This window comes from Cupressus sempervirens, chromosome 11 (assembly GCF_028749045.1).
Source record: "Cupressus sempervirens isolate cs-2001-9-10 chromosome 11, ASM2874904v1, whole genome shotgun sequence".
NCBI lineage: Eukaryota > Viridiplantae > Streptophyta > Pinopsida > Cupressales > Cupressaceae > Cupressus > Cupressus sempervirens.
Genome location: NC_143128.1, coordinates 833,467,793 through 833,489,330, shown reverse-complemented (window position 1 = coordinate 833,489,330; position 21,538 = coordinate 833,467,793).

The following is a 21,538-nucleotide window of genomic DNA, read 5'->3' as shown; positions in this document are numbered from 1 at the left end:
AGTCATGTCATGCGTCCCTATGTGACCCATGAAACCGATCAAAAAAAGGAAAGCATTAAGCGACAATAGAAATCAACTAGAGCCATTGATTATTACCTAATATCATCTCCATGATGCCTGTTTAAAGAGGTAAACCCTAAGGGCAGAGTTATGTTAGAAGAGAGATATGAAGAGGAGTATCTTGTGTAAAAGGAGGCATGTAGAAGATGCTTAATTGAAGGTTAAGCATTGTAGAACCACTTGATGAGGATAGAACTAGTCATGAACACAAGTAGTGAAAGGTCAGAGAAGATACATTCGATCGGAAGGATTAAGATACAAATTGTAAAGAGGAGATCTAACATCTAGCAGAAGGGTGCTAACCAAATGATCATGTACTCAATTTTTTGATAGGTGATATAGGGTAAATATCTTAACAAAGTAGTCCTAATAGACTTTTGTAAATCTCCTAACAAAGTGCTTACTTAATTGTGAGTTTAAATCCTTTAATCAAAAGGTGAGACCTAACAGTCTTTGTGAGACTTTAACAAGGAAGACCTCCCATAGGGTAGATCATAGTTTATGATCAAAACTTTGTAGCCATAATTGGCCACACTTTGTTACTATAGTAGTGAATATTTGTGGGTGTCATTCCCACCTCAGTTTTACCTTCTCCTTGGAGGGTTTCTGGGTAACCAAAATATTTTGTGTTATACATTGATTTACATTATTCTATGGATGTGATGCATGCTTACATATTTCAGTTTATATGCTAAGTTATGAGATGGATGATGGTGAAATGTTTTATGGTAAAAAAATTTAAGTATTGATTCACCCCCCCTCTCAGAACTTACTTTCCCATTTATATTTCCAACATATACCTCCTTTCATTTGACAGACTTGCAAACCAACAAATAATCTTATCTCTCCAAACATTGACATCTCAAATTCTTTCTTGATCCCATTATCAAAATATTTGCACATTAACAATCTAGATGATGGATCACGGAGTGTGATCTGAAATGTTGATGTAAAAAATTGGTCACACAATCAAATCTAGATAGCAAATCACAACATTAAAAATCTTGTCCTCTAAATATGATATCATCAACATATTTAAGCTAACAATATCTTATTCTCATATTGTCTTTTCAAATACATATTTCCATTATAATTAGCTATTGCAAAACCAAATCTCAAAAAATATGCATGTAATCTTTCATACCATGCTCTAGGGGTTTGTTTCAAATGATATAGTTATTTGTATAACTTATATAGTATGCTCTTCTTTCTAGGTTAAACAAAGCCTTCATGTTGTTAAATGTAAACCTCTTCTTCCAAGATTCCATTCAAAAATGTAGATTTGACATCCATTTGATATACCTTGAATCCTTTGTAAGAAGCATATGCATGTAATGTTTTTACTCCTTCCAACCTTGAAATTGGAGCAAATGCCTCTCCATAGTCAATTCCTTCCTCTTGACATATCCCTTGCAAACCAATCTTTCTTTGTTCCTTGTGACTTCACCTTTCTCATTCAACTTGTTTATGAATACCCACTTGGTTCCAATCACACTCTTATCCTTTAGCATTGGTACCAATGTTCATGTTTTATTCTTCTCCATTTGATCAATCTTCTTATTCATTTCTCTAATCCAATCTTCATTCTCCAATGCATCTTTAACTATTCTTGGCTCAAACTCACATAGTAGACATGTATCATTCTTCAACTTCTTGTCATGACTCTTGAATCTTTGTCTCTAAAAATTTGATCAAGTGTGTGGTGTCTTATCACATATTTTGATAAAATAGGTTCGGATATGCTTTCTCCTTCTTGTAGTTCACTTGGGATAGCTTTCTCATATTGTCAAGGTATTTCCTACTATAACTCATCTTCCTCTATCTATGACTCAACCTCTATAGCCTGATGTTCAAAAGAGGTTATCTATTGTAACTCAATACTGGCTATCTGATAATGCTCCACAACCTCTCTCTCTTATTCATGTAAAGTACTTGGTTCTCCTTCATAGATGTATACAATTTTTTTGTAATCTTTAGGTTCCTTCTCGCATTCTTCTTCATTCTTTTCTACAAAATCACCAACTCTAACATTTGCACTTTCTAAAATTTTGTTAGTGTTAGTATTCAAATTCTTGTATGCCTTGCTTTAATTGAAACATCTTAAGAATATGCCTTCATAACTCTTTGCATCAAGTTTTCCATTTCTTGAATCTTTGAATATATGACACTTGCTTCTAAATACTTGAAATAATTAACATTAGGTGCATATCCATACCATAGTTAAAAGGGGGTTTTGTTTGTACCTTTCTTGACTTGAACTTGGTAAAGTATATAAACAACAATACTTACAAATTCTTTTCAATACTTTTGTTAAACATTCTTTTCCATCATCAATGTTCTTTCATAGTCCATGCTTGATCTGTTTCTTCTTTCAACTATCCCAATATGTGGTGGAGTTTTTAATTATACAATGCATTGATATCTTTTGTTATGAATTCACCTCCTCTATCTGATCTCAAGCATTTCATACTTTAACTTATTTCCTTTTCAACTCTAGTCAAATACCACTTATGTTGGAAACTACAATTAAAACAATTATTGTGTTGTCATTGATGTCAAATCTATTGATGAGATAGATTGCTATCTAATCTAAATGGCATATATATTTGGTTTATGAAAAGCATTTGTGAAATTTCTCATAACAAAAGCATCTAGAGAAAAGGTTGAATTATGAAGAGAAAGCCACAATGGAAATTTTATTAGTTAGAGTTTGACAAGACAAAGTGATTGTTTAAATTATGTTGATAAACAACAATGTTCAAGTATTGAAAATGCAAGCCAAGATAGACCACTTATGTAAGACTTGACCGAGCAAAAAAGTAAATGATCAAGGAATTTTGAAATTCATGCCGAGTGATGCTAGTGTCAACTGAGCCACAGTAAGTGCCAAGTGAAATGTCAGTATTGACTAAGCATCAATGTCAACTGAGAAAACAATTTTGATGTCGAGCTAGAAGCTCTACATTGACCAAGTAATTCAGTGTTGACCGAGTGTCAGAACTTTATAATTTGTGATAATATTTTGAGTGTATATAAGGAATCGTGATTTATAGTTGACTCAGTTATTTTCTTGGGATATGGAAAATGTGTTAAAGATAAAGATTGATGAGTTGAATAATTTAATTCAAGGTGAGGATTAGGTAAGATGTCTAATGAAAAAAATTGATAAGAAGTTTATATAAATGAAAGAAAAGAAAGAGATCAACAGATGGTGATTATATAATGAATTAGTTGGATCAAATCACAAACCCTAAGATCTATGGTGATTGTGAAAACAAAAAAGACTAGAATTACCTATTTAAGGAGCTATAGAGACAAACTTTAAACAAGTGGAGAAGAGAAAAAATGATATATGCAAAGAAGAGAAAAGAAATAGAGTAGTTGTGCATGTGTGAGAGATTTCCAAATGGAACAAAGTTGCTAAGGTTGATAAGCTAATCTAAGTAGAAGGCTTAAGATTGTTGTGAAGAGAAGGGTGAATGCTTGAAGGACTACCAAGAAAATCAAGGAAAAAGGTGAAAAGGAAGGCTTATTAGAGAATCAAAACATGAACTAAAAAAAGATTTGAAATTACAAAGTGAGTTGTAATCATACAGATTAAACCCTACTATTTTCTTTCTAATCATTGTAAACAATTTGTATAGAAATTGATGGGGAGCTTCTTCAACTAAGAGCTTCCTAGCTCTTCTTAGGATACACACTATAGGGTTTTCTCTCCCAACCCTAATCTAGAGGATCCTTCTACTATCCCCTTACCCAAGAAACTCTCCCAACAATTCAAAAGTCAATATCATTCCCCAAGTTTACCCGATATGCACTCTTTGGCCTAGTTTAACAAAAATTCACTAAAATGCACCAAGTGCCCCCCAAAAAAATGTTGAACCCTCCCAATATGGTTCTTGTCTCATTTCCCATCATTCTGTACCATCCTCCCAAGGTTTTCTCTCACAACCCATCAATTTGACTAGTTAGGCCTTGTAGCCCTAAGAGCCCCTTTTAGCCCTCCTAGAAACAAGGAAAGTGTTATAACTCAAAAAATCACTTAACAAGGAACCTTGGTATATACTAGACTTTTTTTTCAAATGAAAAACCCTTGAAGATTTTGTAGGTCTTGGCCTCTAGTAACATTCGCATAGTATGGATTTAGAAAACCCTACTTTTAAGGGTTTTAAGGGAAATGTTAGTGTTTCTTCCTCCACAGGTGGAAAAATCCTTGTCCAACCTCCTTTATGTTCTAATACCTTCATATATTAATCCATATCAATTTTTTGTTCATTAAAAATTGCTTTACAAGCTTCTCTTTGCACCTTACCAAGCTTGGCTTGCCTAGGGCTCGCTTGTAAAAATAGAAAAAGGCCTTCCAAAATTTCCACAAACCATATTTAAAATATGTTAAAAGGATATTTATTGGTCTCCAATATCCATGGAATTTAGACTAAGGACACTCAAGCTATAGCCCATTTCATGTCTGCTATTCAAAACTAAACAACATGATTAGCAAAAAAAATAATTTTCTATACCCTATTAAAGGCTTACTTGAAACTAAAAAAATCACACACATATTCAAGAAATATTTACAAGATTCTATTTTATTAAAAATAGTCCTCTGTTCAATCCAAAAATCCAATGAAACACTCCAAATGCTCAAACTGCTCAAAAATTGTCCTACTGTTGATTGTTGTCCGCACATCCAACTGTCCAACCCTTAGAACTGAGTTGGAAAAGTCTTAAATAGACTTCCTCTATCCTATTTTCCTATATTTTGATCCATAAGTACCCCAAGTTGTTGATTTTAAAAATTGCTTAAAAAGTTGTTATGTAATTTTTCAAACTTGCAAAGTTGTCAATGCAACTTTTTGACAATTTTTGCAAGTTTGCTCCTAGACTCTCCAAAGTTGCAAAGAATGTTACCAAACCTTCTAGAATGAAATTTAAACACCTAAAGACCACCTTTACATACTCCTTTCCTTCCTTTAAGGCATTTTAACTCATTTTTCCTCTTAAAGCAACTTTTGCAATTTTCCCTTTATTAGGACCTAATTGACAAATTCAGACTCCTAATAAAAAACCTATTAATCCAAGCCACCTAAACACATATTGGGACTTTATTGCTAGTAATTATTACCCCAATGGTTGGTTATACCATTTAAAATCTAGAATTAGGCTTAGGGTTTGACCTTTCCCTAGGTGCTCCTACACCATTCTCCCCCTACATGAAGAAACCTAAGGTACTGCTAGAGATAAGCTCCTTGCTGATGCCTAGTTTATTAAAGTCACCTTCAACAATCCAAGTTTCCTAAGCCTTAGGTAAATCCATCCTTTTTACCAAATGTTCCTTGTAGACCTTGTTTCTTGTTCTCTTCTTCACTCTAGAATCCAAGATCTTTTCAACCTGTGGTTGCCTTTTTTCAAGTACCTTCATGTCTGCAACAACTTTGTTTAACTCTTATTGATACTCTATGTCATCCAACTTAGGACCTTTGTAAGTTACTAAGTCTTTCACATTGAAAATTGGGGAGAAATCCATGCCCTTGGGTAGATCTATTTTATAGGCATTGGGTCCATACTTCTCAAGGATTTTGCATGGCCCAATCCTTCTCATATGTAGCTTGCTAGGGAATCCTTTTTTTAACCTGGGCTTGTTGAGGTATACCATCACCAAGTCTCCTACTTGAAACTAAAACTCTCTTCTACCCTCATCTTTCTTCTCCTTCAACCTTTTATTGGCTTCCATTAGAGTTTTCTTGACCTGGTCATGTACCTTTTTCATTGATTGCACAAAGTCATCAACTTGTCCATTGACCTTGTCATGTGAAGGTAGGTCCCCCAATTCCATTATGCCTCTTGGGTGAGTGTTATATACCACTTGGAAAGGACTTACCCTCATTGTCCTATTCTTGCTATCATTATATGCAAATTTAGCTTGAGGAATAACTTGTTCCCAACTTTGCCCATACTCTTTGGTAAGACACCTTAGTAGGTTGCCCAATACCCTATTTATTACCTCTATCTGACCATCAATTTGAGGATGGTAGGTAGAGCTATGTGCCAAATGTTTTCCAAGCCTTTTCCATAGGGTCCTCCAAAAGTGCTCCGTAAACTTGATATTCCTATCATCTACTATGCTTCTTGGCAAGCCATGTATCCTAACCACCTCTCTAAAGAATAGACTCGCAAGATTTCTTGCATCATGTGTTTTGTTATATCGTATGAAGAGGCTCATCTTGTTGAACCTATCTACTGCCACAAAGACACTATCCATCCTTGTCCTAGTCCTTGGTAATCCAACTATGAAGTCCATGTTGATGCATTCCTAAGGCCTATTAGTAATAGGGAGAGGTTGGTAGAGCCCTGCATTAGATGAAGTCCTCTTTGCCTTCTGACATATACTGCATTGCTCCACATACTTCCTAACATCTCTTTGCATTTTACACCAGAAATAAAATATTTCCACAAGATCCAAAGTCTTATTAAGACCAAAGTTCCCATGCATGCTCCCATTGTGCTTCTCTTGTATGAGATTTTATCTCATGGACCCCCTTGGGATACACAACTATTGTTCTTTGAACAATAGTTGATTCTACAACGTGGATTCAAAAAAATCACTATGGAAATGATTAGCAAAGTCATTACATACCTTGTAAGCCTTTGAGAAATTAGTGTTCTCATATAGGTCTTTGAAATTGTCTAAGCCAATGCTCTACAACTTGACTTCTTGCAATGTCAGGAACCTCCTACTCAAAGCATTTGTCACCTTATTGTTTGTCCCCTTCTTATGCTTGATAGTAAAAGTATAGGATTGCAAGAACTCCATCCATTTTATGTGTATCATACTTAACTTCTCTAGTGATTTGATAAAACTCAAAGCCTAGTTAGTTGTGAAGATAAAAAACTCCTTAGGTAAGAGGTAATGCCTCCACTTCTTGAGGGCCTGAACAAGTGCATAAAGATCTAGGTCATATGCTGAATACCTTGTCTTGGCTTCATTCAACCTCTCACTGAAGAATGCTACTGGTTTTCCCTCTTGACTCAGTACTACCCCAACTGCTATGTTACTAGCATCACACTCCACCACAAATGCTCTCTCAAAGCTAGGTAGAACCAAGATAGGTTGGGTTTCTACCTCCTTCAATCTCTCAAAACTTTGATCTGAAGGTTTGGTCCACACAAATTTAGTCTTCATGCCCCCTTTGATGTGTCCATCATAGGTGCACATATTTCACTAAACCTTCTCACAAACTTTCTATAGAATTGTGCTAAGCCATGAAAAATCCTAATGTCAGTAGCAGATCTACATGTAGGACAACTCAAAATAGTCTCTACCTTGTCCTTATCCATCTTAAGTTTTCCTTGGTATACTACAACCCCCAAATAAACCAGTTCCTCTTTCATGAATTCACTCTTTTCCAAGTTTATTATCAACTTCTGTTCTTGCAACTTCCTCCATACCAATTCCAAGTGTCTCATATGTTCCTCCTTGGTCTTGCTAAAGATGAAAATGCCATCTAGGTATACCACAACAAACACCCCAATGTAATCCTTCAAAACCTCATTCATGACTCTCATTAAGGTACTTGGTGCATTGGTAAGAAAAAATGGCATTACCAATCACTCATAGAGACCTCTATAGTCTCAAATGAAGACTTCCATTCATCCCCTTCTTTGATCCTAATATGATAGTATTCACTTTTTAGATCAATTTTGGAGAAGCACCTAGCTCCACCTAGATAGTCCATCAGGTCTTCTATCCTAGGAATAGGAAATCTATACCTAATTATGATTCTATTAATTGCCCTAGAATTAGTACACATTCTTCACTTAACTCCATTTTTTGGGTGCTAAGACCACTAGTACTGCACATGGACTGATGCTCTTCCTAATCAGCTCCTGATCAAGAAACTCTTAAACTTGCCTTGCAATCTCCTTATTCTGCTCTGGAGTCATCTTGTATGCAACTTTGTTTGGTAGTGATGCTCTTGGTATGAAGTCAATCTGATGACTTATGGCCCTCTTAGGTGGTAGAGTAGGTGGTGCTCCATCATAGATGATGTCTTTAAACTGGTCCAACAACTATTGGACTTATGCAGGGATATATGTAGATGCAAATATTTCCTTCTCCTTAGGCTTTAGCATAAAAACATACCCTACTCCTGGAATCTCCTTCAAATCCTTAAGGAATTCCTTTCCACTGATGAGTAATGGTTTAGTAGTAGACTTCTTCACCTTCTCTTCCTCCACTATAGACTGGATTCTATAAGTTACACCATCCTTCTTGAAGGAATACTTATTCTCCTTCCCATGGTGTACAAACTCCCTATCATACTATCAAGGTCTTCCTAATAGCAGGTGACAAGAATCCATGGGAAGCACATCACACAAGATCCTATCTTGATACTTGCCCATAGTGATGTTTGCCTACACTTGTTCATTCACTAGGATGTTCTGTCCTTTATTCAACCATGTCACTCTATAAGGACATACATGTGGAATCTTGGTCAAACCAAGCTTTTTTACTACCTCCTATGACAAGACATTATTAGTAGGCCTTGAGTCTATGATCACCTTGCATACTTTGCCCAATATTTTGCAAGTTGTCATAAATAATGCTCTCCTCTTCTTAGGCCCATCTTTGACTAGCTCTTTAACCAATACTCTCCTCAACATGAGGTTTTCACCTTTTTCATCATCAAGGTCCATTTCTCCTACCTTCTGATTGTCCTCTTCTTGAACATAGGTGATTTTATTTTCCCCATAAGAAGATGATGCCTTCTCTAGACATCTGTAAGAAGGGTGTCCCAACTTACCATAGTTGTAGCATTTCATGATGCTAAAGTGTGATCCTCTGCCATTGTTACCATATATGCCTCTACCACCATTGTTGGACACTCTGCCTCTGCTAGAGCCTCCTCTCTAACTAGTTTCATTGGTTTTCTCACTTCACGTAGAGAACCCATAGCTTCTTTACTCATTACTCTTGCTATTAGAGCCTCCCCTTGAGCCATCCCTAAAATCTTCTCCTCTGCCCCTATTCTTGGAGCTTGAGTTTCCTTTCTTCCTTAGTTTTTCTTCCACCTTCCTAGCCATTTGAAAACAACCTTGAAGAGTGATGAGGCTAAATAAAATCAATTCATATTGGATGGACCATTTAAGGGCATTCATATACCTAGCCACCTTGATGCTCTCTGCTTCTTTCACCCTTGATCTTATTGCTAATTTTTGAAACACCTTAGTATAGCTAGCCACATCAAGATCTTTCTTCTTGAGATTCTGTCTTTGCTTATGAATTTGAATTTTGTAATCCTCTGGTAGATATGTTTCTTTGATTTTTGACACCATTACTTTCCAATTAGCTATAGGTTTATTTCCCTCAGTTTCCCTTTCTTCCTGCACAAACTTCCACCATGTCAAGGCTTGGCCTTTCAATCTAGACTTTGCGAACCTCACCTTTTGGGCATCTATTGTCCCTTCACACTCAAAGTAGTTCTCTATGCTTTCCAACCATTCTAAAACTACCTCTACATCCATCTTGCCATAGAATAAGGAAACATTCTCTAGACTCTTCCCTCCAAATGCCTTGAGGGATTTTAGGAATGGTCCCTATTTGTTTGTGGTGACTGATTAGGGAAGTATTTTACATACTTCATAAATAATTTCATAAATTTATTTGTACTACTATTCGCCAATGGTGGGCTACTATTTGCTAAAGGCTAATATTTGCTAATTGGATAGTGTTTATATTTTCCAATTTATGGCCAACATGTTGTAAGTAGTTTTAACCCTAAAGTGACAAAAATACTTGTATAAAAGGGCTTAGGGTTAGGGATTGTTTTATAAGGTGTAATGCAAAAATTGGTTCTTGCAGCGATATTGAGCTATAAGGGATTATAGATTCTAATTAGGTTGTAATCAATGGATCGTAATAATATTGGACTTGCTATCTGGTGGATGTAGCCCAAGGATTGGGTGAACCACATTAAATCTTGGTGTCTTGTGTTCCTTTGTGTGATCTATTAGTTTCTCATATTGTTTATTTTTTCATGCAAATATTATTTCTATTCAAGGTTTAATCGTAAAAGTTCCTATTCACCAAGTGGAGGATGTGGTTCTCATATCTCATCCTCCAAACTCACCTTTTCTTTACCCTTGCTGAAGTCTTCATCTTCCTTAGCTTGGGTTGCATCCTCTATCTCTTTTAGTTTATCCTTCACCTCCTCTAGGGCCTCATCTAGAATCCTTGTGTTTTCTTCTAAGAGATTCTACTTCTCATCTACTTCCTTTTCCAACTCTACATTAGTAACAATCTTGGAAGATCCACTTGATTCAATGGAATACAACATGCCACCACAAGCTTAATCATAGGCTTTGATACCACTTTGATGGGGAGTTTCTTCAACTAAGAGTTTCCTAGCTCTTCTCAGGCTACCTTTAGACCATTGTAGGGTTTTATGTCTCAACCCTAACCTATAGGATCCTTATACTACCCCCCTACATAAGAAACTCTCCCAACAATTCAAAACTCAATGCCGTTCCCCAAGTTCACCCTATATGCACTCTTTGGCCTAGTTTGCCAAAACTTCACTAAAATTTACCAACTGCCCCAAAAAAAAGGTTGAACCCTCCCATATGGTTCTTGTCTCATTTCCCATCATTCTGCACCATCCTTCCAAGGTTTTCTCTCGCAACTCATCAATTTGACTAGTTAGGCCTTGTAGCCCTAAGAGCCCCTTTATAACCTCCTAGAAACAAGGAAAGTGCAATAACTCATAAAATACATTAACAAGGAACCTTGGTATATGATAGAATTTTGTTTCACATGACCAACCCTTGAAGATTTTGTAGGTCTTGGCCTCCAATAACATTCGTACAATACAAATTCAGAAAACCCTACTTTTAAGGGTTTTAAGGGCAATGCCAGTGTTTCTTCCTCCAAAGGTGGAAAAATCCTTGTCCAACCTCCTCCTTTGAGTTATAGTACCTTCATACACTAATTCTACATTTCCAAGTCAAGATTCATCCATATCAATCAACTATTCCCAACAAATTGCTTTACAAGGTTCTTTTTGTACCTTGCCAAGCTTGTCTCCTTGCCTAGGGTTTAGTTGTAAAAATAGAAAAAGGCCTTCCAAAAGCTCCAAAAACCATATTTACAATATGTAAAAAGGATACTTATTGGTCTCTAAGAGCCATGGTGTTTAGACCAAGGACACTCAAGCTATAGCCCATTTCATTGCTGCTATTTAAAATTGGATAACATGATTAGCAAAAACAAATAATTTTCTATACCCTGTTAAAAGATTACTTGAAACCAAAAAAATCAAATAAATATTCAAAAAATATTTACAAGATTCTATTTCATTAAAAATAGTCCTCTGTTCAATCCAAAAATCCCATCAAGCCTCCAAAAACACTCAAATTGCTCAAAAACTGTCCTATTGTTGAATGTTGTCTGTACATCCAATTGTCCAACCCCTAGAACTAAGTTAGAAAAGTATTAAATAGAATTCCTTTGTCCTCCTATCCTGTAGTTTGATCCATAACTAACCCAAATCATTGATTTTCAAAACTGCATGAAAAGTTGTCATGCAATTTTTCAAAATTGCAAAGTTGTTAATGCAACTTTTTGACAACTTTTGCAATTTTCCTCCTGTACTCTCCAAAATTGCAAAGTATGTTACCAAACCTTATAGGATGACCTTAGAACACCTAATGACCACCTTTACATACTCCTTTCCTCCTTTTAAGATGTTTTACCTCATTTTACCTCTTAGAGCAACTTTTGCAATTTTCCCCTTATGAGGACCTAATTGATAGATTCAGACTCCTAATCAAAAACCTATCAATCCAAACCACCTGAACATATATTGGGACTTTATTACTTGTCTTTATTACCCCAATAGTTGGTTAGAACATTTAAAAACTAGAATTAGGCTCAGAGTTTTACCTTTCCCTAGGTGCTTCTGCACCATAAATCCTTTTAACCAAAGGTTAAATTAGCAATCATTTAAGGAGTTAATAGTCTGTATAAATCCTTTAACAAGGTGAAATTCTAATGTAATGATCTAAAGACCTCTAAAAAGGATAATCCTAATAAGGTGATTAAATCATCTAACCAGGTCACACTTAACAATGTGTATTGTAACCTTTAACAGGGTTAGCTCCCAACAGAGGTCACTTCAAAAGAGTAAAAAAGTGGTGACAATGTACTGGTGGTTTTTCCTAAATTGGGTTTCCATGGTAAATCCTAGTGTCAAAATTATGTTGAATGTTTTATGGTGTTTAACATGTACATGTTTACATTCAACAAAGTTTATTATATTAGGACAATGAACTATCAATTAATATTACTATTTAGATTACATTAGAGACTGAGTTATAACAGGATAATCATAATGTTTCCAATGTTTGATTGTTCAGATGGTATTTATGGACCTTGTGTTATTGATTCACCCCCCCCTCTCAGTTATTCAAACATAAAAATTTCCTTTAAGAAACATCATAATCATCATTCTAGAGAAAACATCAACAAATAGGATAAAGTACTTGCCACCATAATAACTTTGTACTCCAATAGGACCACATAAATCATTATGAACCAATTTCAAAATATCATCAGAAGCATAAGTCTTTCTCTTGAAACTAGACTTCGTCATTTTTCCCATTTGACAATGTTTACACATCACATCAATTTTTCTCAATCTTGGTAATCCTCTTACTCTTTTCATCTCACTAATGTTTACAAAATTATTAAAGCTCACATGACACAACTTCTTATGCCATAACCAAACATCTTTAAATTGTGCAAGTACACATCTATTTTTAGATAGGTCTGGATAGAACAAGTTACCTCTTGTTTTATCTCCACTTCCAATCAGTTCACTAGTAGCATCATATATTTTTCCTTCTTGTTTTGAAATTTAACTAGGTAGCTTGAACTATTTAGTTTTTCCACACTCAACAGATTATATTAGCCCATCAACCCAATATTCATTGTCACATTTGATCTAGTCATTCAATATAATAAGTCCTTTACCTTTCACATAACTATTGAAAATAGATTGATACAAGTATGAAAATGTATTTCAATCATTGTTTTATCACTAGTTTCAAACCTACTACTTACTGGTAAGACAATTGCTTAGATGATTTGAGTACTATCATTTATTTGATTGATGAGGAGGTTTTGATCAAATGAGATAACAATAGAACCTAGAAGAAAGGTTGAGTTATGGTATGAAAAAAGAGTACAAAGATCAGTTAAGACAATGATGTTACAGTGCATTGATTATCTACTTAAGGTTACAATAAGTTCAGAAGAACAAGTAAAGTTTAGTTGATGCCGAGCACCAATAAAATTTAGCATTTTTTGAGTGATCTAGTTGATGCCGAGTGAAAGAACAATATGGAAGCCAAGTGACAACATATTGATGCTGAGTGCCAGTATTCATGTTAAATCATGAATTTGACAAATCTACGCCTTCTATTTTATTTTCTTGAATTTTGTGAAGCATGTGGAAGGTAACTATGATGAGTTGGTGGCATAGAATTCATGGTAAACCATTTTGAGGTGAATTCAAAGAGGATTGAAAGATAAGTTTCTAGAAGAGAATAAAATGAAAATATGGGTAGATTCGTTGAATCCTACCTAACCCTAAAATGGATCATAGAGGTTGAATGACAAAAGATCTTAATTTTCTATTTATAGAGATAACTGGTCAAAAGAAAAGGTTGTCATGTGCAAGAACCTGAGGAAGACAAGGAGTCTAGGGTATTGCTTGGTTAAGTGACCAAATAGAAGAGACTACTATTGGCAAGTAAAGAAAGAAGGCTTAAGGGTATGAATGCTTGAAGGATGAAAAAGCTATTAGAGCTAAAGTGCATGAAAGCCAAGAAAAATGGAGGACTGAAACAAAGATCTACAATCTACAAAGTGAGTTGTATGTTGTTATCAGATTAATCCTTACTATACTTTCTAATCATTGTACCAGTCTAGGGTAAATCCTTTGGATTAAGGTTTACCTAACAATTATTTGTAAATCCTTTAACTGGATGACATTCCAAGTGAATGATCTAAAGTCTTCTAACAAGGCTCACTCCTAACAGGGTGATTGTGTTGGAATTTACAAATGGGAAGATTTACTTCTGAGAGTGGCAGGGGGGTGAATTAGAAGTAACTAACTTTAACCTTTTAAAACTCTTAACTGAGATCATTCACATGCATCTACCATATCTAATTAAAATAAAAGTAAGGAAATGCATGAAAATAGATAACAAAAGATTTTGGTCACCCAGAAACCCTCCAAAATGAGAAGGTAAAACTGGGGTGGGGATGACACCCACAAATTATCACTGTAGCAATATGTAACTATTTAAGGTTGCAAAGTTTGATCACTTCCAATGGTTTGCCTTGTGAAAGGTCTGCCCTGTTAAAGGCTTTACACTCTATTAAAAGTGACCTAGTTAAAGGATTTACAAACACTCACTTGGAATGTTACCCTGTTAAAGGATTTAACATCTTGTTGAAAGGGTTACAACATGGTTGTTAGACCAACCTATCATCATAGGATTTTCATTCCTAATACAATAGCTAGAAAGTATTAGAATCTAATGACCTGATGACTTACAATCTTTAATTGCTAATTCCAAATCCTTGTTCTACTCAATTTGATTATGATCCTTCCTTGATATAATATCTCTGCTCGAAGTGCTGATGCTCTGTTCTAACCAACTGGATTCTACAATACTGCTCTTCCCTCTAAGTCTTTATACCCTTATGAACTTTGCTATCATTTTGTCATGCATTCCATATCTCTCTCTCTCTCTCTCTCTCTCTCACTCACACATGAATTATGGGGTTTCTTCCTCCTTTTAAAGGTTTTTGAAGACTTAGGGTTAGGTATGAATCTATGATCAATATTCACTCTTCTTTTCCCACTCAATTCTTTCACTTTTCCTATTAGTTGTATGCTTTCTCAATTTTTCTTATTGGCTGCATGCTGATTGCATAGGGAATGTAAAAGATTTGATCTTATCTTTAAGATCCTTCAAGATTCATCTCGAGTTGGTTAAAAAATGGTTCACATCTGAGTTTGTGAAGGCACAAACTCATATGCTAATTCTATGTTACTCAACACTTACTAATTGTTGATGCTTGACACTCAACATCTATAGTAACTCTATCTCACTCGACATCAATACTCTACTCGGTACTTATAGTGACTCGACATCACTTATCACTTAGCACTTGAATCTTGCTCGAGACCTAAAGTTCTCTCGACACCTATTGAATTTTTGACTTGGCACATACTGTCCTCTTGGAATCAATAGAATTTTATTAGAACACATCCTATCTCTTCACTATAGTAGTCCTATAGCTTGACATCTTTATTATACTCGGCATCATCTTGGAAATTAGTAAAGTGTGTTGACACTTAATTGTCAAAACCAATCTGAGACCAACAATCTCCCCCTTTGACATGAGTGGAAAAAACACTTAACTAAGTATTATGAATCTGGTCTTTATGAGTATAATACACATCCTATTCGACATATGTACAAAACTTCAAAAACTTGTTCAAAATTTTGTACAAGATTATATACATTTAAAATTTGTAACTCTCGTTGAGTTAATGTACCTTATGCTTGATTTGTCTCATGCTATTTCCATTATTTGCCTTATCATTCCTTTGCCTTTGTTTTTGTCTGCTTTGTTTCTGGTCTATATCTTCTCTATTTGTACTCCCCCTTTGTTTTTTCTCCCCCTTTCACACATCTCCTTACAGTCTTTGTTATCCTTTTGGCTTTACTTCCTTATCTCTCCTCAAAACTCAAAATTCTATTATCTCCCCCTTTGGGTATATCTCCTCCTTTGGGTTTCATTATTATCTCCATATCAAATTATTATATCTTCCCCTTTATCTACATAATGTATTATCTCCCCCTTTTTGACACTTATGTCAAAGGGTCCTAAGAATGAATGGAATATTTAGCCAAAAATGTTTTATTTACCTCCATTATTATCTTCAGAGAAGCATCACAGTTGTCCAATGCTATTTCTAGTGCTTTGAGCTAGATTGCTATCTCTACTACAAGATGTACCAGGCCTTCTAATGTAGAAAGATTTGGATCTTTCTTCAAAATGTTCTCTACATAGGCCACTTCTTTATGCAATACTTCCAAATGTGAGGTGATTGTAGACTATATCTGTATCAATTTGGCCTTAATATCAGCCTCTTCTATTGTTAATATAGCTAACTCCTTCTAAGTGTGAAGTGTTGTGGCAAAATGCTTCTCACTTTGAGCTAGATCCCTAGGTAGCTATGTGCTTGATATTTTAAGGTTCCTCTCCAAGCTCAATATTCTTTGGTTAGTCTCTTGTGTGAAATATGAAGAGTCACACAGTTTGGAGTACAATAAGAATATGTTCTCAAGTACTATTTTCACCTTCTCAACTTTCTTAGCTAGTTCAACCTGTGATAGTGCTATCTCACCAGATATCTTCTTATTGACCTTCATTTGAAACTTCTTCTCAGACCATTCCACTAATTTAAGATTGGTATCAAAGTCCTCATTTTGTACTTGGTCCACTATGTTGGACAGTTGCTCCATAATGGGCTTTGTTTCATTAGGTACTAGTAGGTTAAATGCATCAAGAAATATGTCTTTGATTTCTATTAGTGCTTACCTCTACCTATACTCATTCCTGAGTATCTCGTACTTCATTTTCTTTTCCAGTACCTCTTGCACTTCATTGATCTATGCTAGATTCATTGTCTTGTAGTCATAACTTGGTATGACTATCTCTTCATCAAGTGCAAGGTCTCCATAGTGAAGTACCCTTGCTACCTTGGTGGAGCTTGAGCCTAGTGCTAAAATTTGTAGTGGTACTGCATTAGTGCTTGATTGCTTAGTAGGAGTCCCTTTGGTAGGAAAATTAACCAATGTTTGTATTGCCTCTTGCTCTCTTTCCTTGGGGGTTTTCTCCTCTTCCTTTTCTTCTTCACTTCTAACTTGATCAATTATGGTGATCAGAGGAGGTACACCTTGGCTTTGTGTTGTAGGATCCTTTTATTCTATCTACTCCTTTGTTGACTCCTTGGCAGTTGAAGTTAGTGTTACCATGGAATCAACCTTAGTAGTTGTGTCTTGTGCTACTTTCTCTTTTGGTTGATCACTTGTAGCTATGGGTGGTTGTGAAGGTGGTTCTTGTGTGCTCACCTTCTCCTTAGTTATTTCAGCTATAGCCTTCTGTAACTCTTCTACACTCACCAAAATAGGATTTGTACACAACTGTGATTGCAAAGTTGTTTGGTGAAGGATCTTTTTGAGATCCTTTATAGTCCATGGATTAATGTTCTGACCTGAGGTGTTAGGAGCATCTTTCACAATTAATTTCTCTTCAGATGTAGGTGGCGCATGTGGAGGACTAGGTGGTGACATTTGTGTGTCTTGGACACTTTGTTCTTGTTGCTGCTCCTTAATTGTTGCCTCATCACCTTTCTATATTTTCTCCTCCACTATAACCTCTTCTTTCTCTTTCTCTCCTTCTTCCTCCTCATTTTCCTCTCCATCATCATCATTCCTTCCCTCAAAGGGATTTTCTTGACCTTCCTTGACATTTTTTAACCCATAAATCAATTTCCACATTTGTGTGGACTTCTTTACAACATCCTCAATTTTATTTTGTAAAATGCTGAAGGCTCTATATTTGGGTGCAAATTTTCTCCCATGTTTCTTGCTAGCCTTACTTACTTGACCTTTTGTAAATTCTGGCATTACACGAGCCAATGTTGGCTCCCTTATTTCCTTCTCCATATTTAAGCAGTAATGCCATTTATTTTCAACAATGGAGCTTAGCTCCTTAGGCATAGAATTGTCAAGTTCAAGTGGAGTAGTCTTGAACTTGGCCATCATAGTGTAAATAGACTCTTCCACTATGTTATGTTCTTCTCTACTCAACTTATTAAAATCAATATCTTTTAATCTTGATAGATCTGCATTATCATCACAAATATTTTCCAACTTAGATTTGGTGGAATGTCTTACCACTTTGAATTGTTCATTGTTAGATTCTGTCTTCTCTTCATTTGACTCTAGGGGTGCCACATATTTTCTTCTTTTCTTTTTTGCAAGCCCTCCTTGCTCTGTGGCTTTTTGATTCTCCTCTTCCTTATCCACTTTTTTTGTTGCCCTTGTGTCTACCTTGGTAGAAGGTTTGGCTGGGCTCAATTTAGCTTCTTTCTTCTTCCCTTTGGGTTCTGCAACAGGCTATTTTTGTGCTTTTCTCTTCTTAGGTTCAGCCTTGGGTGCTTCCTTCTCAACACCTTCTTCTTCTTCTGCATCTTCACCCATGCCTTGGGTTAGTGATAATGGCTCTTGACCTTGTTCCTCTTCATCATCTTCAGCTTCTTCATCTTCTTCTTCCTCTGCCTCGGCTACCCCTTCTCCAAATTTAACTTTTAGCTTCTTCACAAGTTTGTCCTTTTTCTTCAATGTGGAGGCAGTCTTCAACTCCATATCTACCTTTGATCTCACCACATCATAAGTCCCAAAATGTGGTGCACTCTTGTCCACTTCTTCTGCTAATAATGCAGTTATAGCTGCAGATGCCTCATCTATATTTATCTCATATCCAAGAAGTCTAAGCCATCTAACCCTTGGTATGGCTGCTTGAATATAGGTATAATCAATATCTAGAAGAAAACATATATCATTTAAATGTTGTTCTACCAATGAAACTAGTATCCTTAGCCTTTGTTTCATGGATTTATTGAAATCCTCAAAATAACTTGTCATAAGAGTTTCAAAATTAGCTCCCATTTGTTCAATATATTCATTTACCTGAGTTACTATGGACCTATTGGTTTTCCAGCTAACTTTAACAAAGGATGGAAATTCATTTTGTACACAGAAAAATATACAAATCAAAATTGCACCAAGTTTGCATTGTGCTCCCTTGGTTCTCCTTATTACTGCTAGATTTTCATTAACTTGTTGCAGTTATAATTTTGCAAGATCATAAATATGATCCTTTTTGACTATTTTGTACCCAACATCCACTACAATGCATGATACACTATTGAGTTTGCTGGATTGATAAAAATTGTGAGAAATAACCTTAACAACAAAGTCAACAAGAGGGTCTTGGATAGTATCTATAGTCATTCCTCTGTTGTTCCATTTGGCACCTGTGTTCTTCTCAATAACTTCCTTAGAATCACTTCTGAGGGTCTTGGGCTGATCTAGGGTTGGATACCCTATTACCCAATGAATAATTCTCTTTGTTATTTTTGTTGGTCCATCTTCTAGCCACAAACTTCCATCATGAATCTTGCTTAACACTATTCTGATCCATTTAGTTTTAAAGATAGTGGGGAATTCTCAGGCACACGTCAAACCCTTTCTTTCAACGATTTGGTATTCTTCCTTCAAAACTCCATTTTCACACAACCTATCATATGCTTCTCTCATTTCCATGTCTCCAATAGCTCCTATCTTGTAGTCATAACATCTCATGACATCTTGGACCATAACTACCTTAACAGGTATAATAGATAGGGCTCCGACTAGGTCATTTTTGTATGCCACTTCAGGGATTGGCCAAAAATTAGGTTGTTTAACTTCATTTGACACAAGTTGGACCTCAAATAGCTCTTTCTATTATGGTTTCCTAGAATTGGAGGCCATTTTATTCTATTTAGGGTTTTAAACACGAAGAAATTGTGAAACTACATAGCTTGGCACTAGTGTAAATACCTTAAGATCGATGAAACTAAGCTGAATCTATGTTGAAATCAGCTCAAATGCTAGATTCTCTACTTTGAAATTGTTTAGCACTCTTCTTTGTCTTAGCTCTTTGTTCACGATGAAGAAAAATGGTTCAAAATGCAATAATACACCCTATTTTCATAGCATTTAATGCTTAGTGCATTTAGAACTATCCACTCGGCTTCCATTGATTTTCAAACACTCAAAATCCACAAAAGTTACCCTTATTTGGCTTCAACTAAAATTTCTCTTCACTCAGCTTCCACTACAAGCTCGACTACAACTAATCACTCAGCTTCTACTGACTTTGGCAAACAACTCAGGATGTACTGGGATTTTACTCGGCATCTGAAGGCAACTTTTCTTAGTCAGCAACACTTGTAAAAACTTGAAGTTTTAACTTTGCATCTCTATTCATGCTGATCTTTTCTTTTCAATACTTGCTTGTTTAGGAACTGATGTATGATAAAACTTTGTATATCAGTTCCACATGCCTTCTTTTGCTTAGTTGGATGAAGTGTGACCACTTGACCTTTTAGGTGAAGTGATCCCTTCATTTGATGTGCTGCTTCCATCTTTCTTCTTCCATGTCTTATTCATTTCTCCTCTGATGTTTTCAACATCTACCTTTTCTTTTCCTTTGTTGAACTTTGAGTTGGGTGCCTTTGACCTTGTTAGGAAATTCCTACTGATATGACCAGTCTTCAAAAAACTGAAGCATGTAGTTTGGATGAGCCATCTACTATAGTTTCCACTGAAATGTGTTCTTATGCAATTTTTAGGGATGTGTCCATATTCCTGATAGTAATGACAACTATACCTAGTGTTGTAGTCCCAATTGTAGTGATATCCATGATTATTTCCCCTTGTTGGTTGATTAGGTGCCTACATAGGCTTTGATCTACACTCAAAAGCTCTATGTCCATACTTCTTGCAATTGTAGTAGTGACCTTCAAATCTTGGTGTAGTCCTGTAGTCATGTGCTTGATGTCCTTGCTTGTTGCACTTGTGACAGTGACCCACATTCTTGGGTTTGTCATGCTGATGGGCATTCTTGCTCCTGTACACATTAGAGGTATGCCCCATTTTACCACATAAATGACAAGTAGGTTTAGTGTTCTTATCTTTGTTACTTCTTTCTTCTATTGTCTTGGACGACTCTTCTTTTTTAGTGATAGTGTATCTTAGTCCTGAAGTATCATTGCTGGCTCTTGGTGATTTTAGTAGCTGTTCAAAGTACTTGATGGCCTCATTAGGTTTATTGAAGCTCTTTGTAATTTCTTTTCCTCTTTTTAGGTCATTTTGTAGTTGTTCATTTTGCATCTTCAGTGTGGAGATCTCAATATCCTTGACATTCAGTTCATGATGTGCATTCATCATCTGACTTAGGATGTCTAGCTGTGTATTTGAAATTCTTATAAGTTCAATTGATTTTTCTTCCAATCTATTGGAAAGGTTTCTCTTGTCATCTTCTAGCATAACCTTATCTTCAATGGCTCTTTTCTTTTATTCAGTTAGTATCATGGCTTGTGATTCTTGTTCAATCTTGAGTATTCTGATTTCTTCTACTTGAGCTCTATTCTTCTCCATTAGGTCTACTATTGCTGCATCAAACTCTTTGAAATCTCCATTTGCAAACAATTTCAAGGTGTCAATCTCCTTGTATTTTGTATCATTCTCAGCTATGGCAATCTCTCTTCTTCTCTTTAAGGAT